At 49.2% G+C, this 4,194-nt stretch overlaps 1 long non-coding RNA gene across 1 annotated transcript; it reads left to right on the forward strand.

Annotated features, from left to right (window-relative positions):
• Positions 1-2,149: 2,149 nt before the first annotated feature.
• Positions 2,150-4,194, forward strand: LOC115897708. Its single transcript, XR_004057480.1, has 3 exons — positions 2,150-2,402; positions 3,291-3,375; positions 4,166-4,194. It is a non-coding gene; the product is annotated as an uncharacterized LOC115897708 (long non-coding RNA).

Consider the following 4,194-nt stretch of genomic DNA (forward strand, 5'->3'; position numbering starts at 1 on the left):
CCTAGTAATAGTCTTCAGGTGGTGAGAACTGGTTTGGTACCACAAGCATCTGGAGCTTAAGGAACAAAGAATGAGAGTGTATTTCATCAAAGGGTTGGGAAGAAAAACCACGGCTAGGTTTATTATGCTTGTTTTTTTAAGATTCCAGGGACCATAGTCTCTGGTTACATTTAAAAAAGAAACAATCAGCCATAATGCCAAGTTCCACTGTGCAGAGGCCACAGGCCCTGCAGGAAATAGAGCCTGTGCTGTACAAACACTGGAAGCTCCCTCCAGGTGGAGACTCATGTCCTGAGCACCCCCCCAAGCCACAGGCTGGTCCTTGTGTTCAGATTACATGAAGAGGCCTGGGACAGGGAGTCTGGCCAGTGGAGCCACTCTCTGCCACTTGGGAGGTCATGAGCTCCTGGTGGTGGCCAGCAGAGTAGGGGGAATAGGGCTTCCTGTCCTTGGGGACAGCTCTTCTCCCTGCCTGCTCTGCTAACCCTCACAGCAGCCCAGTGCCACTTGGGGAAGCCAGATCAGGAACCTCCAGGGCCCAGCCTTGGACCAGGGAGGCTCTGCAGGTTCAATGTGAAATTGCAGAAAAAGGCAATAGGAAAAGCACATGGCTGATGGCTCCTGGGGAATCAGCTAGACTTGGGCTGTAGGACAGGAGAAGGGGCAGTAAGCAAAACCTCACGCTGCAGCCTCAGATCTGGTTCCCCAGGGTGTCAAGGGCACCAAGGGAGAGTCCTTGGCCTCCTGTTGTCATCTTACACTTGACCAGGGCTCTCCCAGGGCCTCAGCCACCACTGTGGGCTCTATGGGCACAGGATCTTCTGTGTCAGGCTGGGTGGCCACCATCTGTACAACTGTGGCTCCCAATGTGAGTTAGCACAAATACCCCTTCTTTCTCCAAGACACACACACATGCCAGAAGTTTCCATTGAGATGAGAAAACCACCAGACAGGGTATGTGTAAATCTATACTTTCTTTAGATAGAGGACCTGATTAGGAGAATGGGGAATGGCTGTGGGAACCTTGGAAAAAACAGATTGGGGGTTTCCAGGGGAGACTTCATGACTGGGATCCTCTGCTCACTCAAGACAATGGATTCATATGTGATTTTCCCCCCAGGAGGTACCTAGTAGGCCGACTGTGAGACTTAGGTAACTGGGTACAGGTGTCAGCCCCACTGAGGACTTCTCTCTCACCTTATTTATCCCCAACAGTAACTTGCTGGTTGAAGCCATAATCCCCTGGTTCCATGGAGCAGAGCAGTGGGGCTAGTATGGTGAAGGAGTTTGTCCAGGAGGGACAAAGCAAACATAGAACCAAACCATGACCACAAGCTGGATGGGCTGGGGGAGAAGTCTGGTGATGGATCCCTTGCCTAGAAAGACAGGCAGGTACCAGGGACTTGGACAGGAGCCTGCCCAAGCAGGCCTGGATCCCTACCTTTCTTTCACCTTTCCTCTTTGGCCATGTTGTATTAAAAACTGAAGTCTTGGCTGGGCGTGGTGGCTCACACCTGTAATCCCCATAGTTTGGGAGGCTGAGGCAGGTGGATCACTTGAGGTCAGGAGTTCGAGACCAGCCTGGCCAACATGGCAAAACCCCATCTCTACTAAAAATACAAAAATTAGTCAAGCATGGTGGCGCACGCCTGCAATCCCAGCTACTCGGGAGGCTGAGGCATGAGAATTGCTTAAACCCAGGAGGTGGAGGTTGCAGTGAGCCAAGATTGTGCCACTGCACTCCAGCATGTGTGACAGAGTGAGACTCTGTCTCAAAAAAAAAAAAAAAAAAGCCTGAAGTGAAGTCTTGCCCTAGCCAGGAAACTGCTGTGATAAAGGAGCATCAGGGCTGGGCGTGGTGGCTCATGCCTGTAATCCTAGCACTTTGGAAGGCTGAGGCAGGTGAATAATGAGGTCAGGAGTTCAAGATCAGCCTGGCCAAGATGGTGAAACTCTGTCTCTACTAAAAATCCAAAAATTAGCCAGGTGTGATGGCAGGTGCTTGTAATCCCAGCTACTCGGGAGACTGAGGCAGAGAATTACTTGAACCCAGGAGGCGGAGGTTGCAGTGAGCCGAGATCGTGCCACTGCACTCCAGCCTGGGCAGCAGAGTGAGACTCCATCTCAAAAAAAAAAAAAAAAAAAAAAAGCATGGGAAGGAGGGATTGCAGTATGAATTCCCTAGATAGGCAATTTCCTCTACTTCATCAGGCAATCCCTGAGCCAAGGGTGAACACCCCTAGAGATGTGTCTGCCGAAGACCCGTACTGCCAACCAAACAAAAGGTAGAGCATCTCTCCACACGTTGCTCAAATCCGGCGTGGTTTGACTCTAGAGTAACCTCCAGTCTTTTCCTCTCCCCTTTTAAGTGCAAGCCTATACTGCACCAGGACTGAGTCTGGGTATGTGGCTGGGCAGCCGGCCATGCATGTTGCAGCTGGGTGATCGCTGTGATTCTTGGTGTGTGATCCGGGTCTGTGATCCAGCCCATCCTCTCCTCTTCTCTGTACTATTGCTCTGGCTCCTGGCCCTCTCCTTGCTATGGGTCTTACCCTCAAGTCGCTCTCTGATTCAAAGATGAACTGCCAATCAATGTTCCTCTAATGAAAGATCCAATCACTCTACAGCATGTGTGTATTCAAAGAACCTATCTAAGACTTTCTTTTGGTCATGGTGGGAGGCTGTTGCTGAAAACATGCCAGAGCCCAGTGTGGAGGTCAGCTGACAGGCTGTATGACCTTGGCAATGGACTACTGGTCGTCTGGGACTGCTTAGGACTGTGCAATGGAACTTGGGGGCAAAACTGATAGAGACAGCCAACGGGCCTTAAATCCAGCAGGCAAAGACAGAGTAAGTTCTTATTTGTGTAGCCCAGGGCTTATCAAAGTGTGGTTCTTGGACCACGTGCATCAGTATCAGCCGCAAGTATTTGGTAAAATGCAGATTCCTGGGCCCTACACCAAACAGATTGAATTTGAATCTCTGGGGGTTGGGCTAAAAAAATAAATAAATAAATAAATAAGCCCTACATTTTAAACAAGCTCTTCAGCTGACCGTTGTGCAAATTTGAGAGCCCCTGCTGGAAAACCATTAGAATTTGCAAATGACCCCCTCAAAATACTCCAGCCAGTCCCACTAAGTCAAAGACCAGAATCTGAGAACAGGGATGGGGAAATTATTCCTTTCTGTGGATGATTATGCAGCTGGGCCGTGATTTCACACCGGGGGGCCATGGGCTAAGATGGAGGGGAAGGAAGGAGTGTAATGTGTGCCCTCTGCCTCTTCACCAGGCATCATCCTCTCGCTGGCCCTGGCTGGTGTTCTTGGCATCTGTGTTGTGGTGGCAGTGTCCATTTGGCTTTTCAGAAGGAAGAGGTGAGCTGGTTTGGGTCCAAAACGGGAATGGGCAGCCATGTGTCCATGACGATTAGTCTGCCTGGGAAGGCAGCTTTGTGGCATGAAGAGCCACAGTCATCTGGACCAACACTTACCCTAGGAGTGCTGTCCCCAAAGCATCCGTGCCCTGGCCTCCTTTGCATGAGACGCACACGTGACCCTGGTCATTCAAGGGGTTCAAGGGCCACTGTGCTCAGATTTGGAAGCATGTGTGCCTTGCTTACTGCTATTGTACAGCCTTGGACGAGTCTCTTGACTTGGGGCTTGTGCCTAGAGCTAAGCAGCAAAGCTGTCTTCTTATCAAGATCTTTACATACACATTTTCGTCTATGAATCCAAAAAGGAAGATGAAGGAAAACCTGATCTTTTCACTCACATTAACTCTTCACGCCCTTTGCCCATGTTTTTATTGTCACATTTGGCTTTTCCTAAAACCTAATTTATTTTGGGGGTATGAAAAATAAAAAGGTTTCTGGGAACCCTGTTATGGAACCAGGGTTTGAAGAGCGGGGGTGACAATGAGACCTCTTTCAAAATACAGGTCTAGTATTGTTAGGTGTGGAAGAGAACAGTTGGAAAATGAACAAATCCTGTTTTGGTTAAAGCTTTATTTGGTGACATTCCCTCCCAAGACCAACAGAATTGGGGAAAGGTCCCAAAGAGAGGAATCCAACTTTTAAAAATGGCCTCATTCCCTACCTGAGTCAGTCTGTTCTCTGGCTTGCTCGCTCTCCTCTCTAACAAGACTTATGTGTTCTTTTTGTTCTAGTATCAAGAAAGGTGATAACAAGGGAGTCA

Source organism: Rhinopithecus roxellana, chromosome 5, assembly GCF_007565055.1.
Source record: "Rhinopithecus roxellana isolate Shanxi Qingling chromosome 5, ASM756505v1, whole genome shotgun sequence".
NCBI classification, from domain to species: Eukaryota; Metazoa; Chordata; class Mammalia; order Primates; family Cercopithecidae; genus Rhinopithecus; species Rhinopithecus roxellana.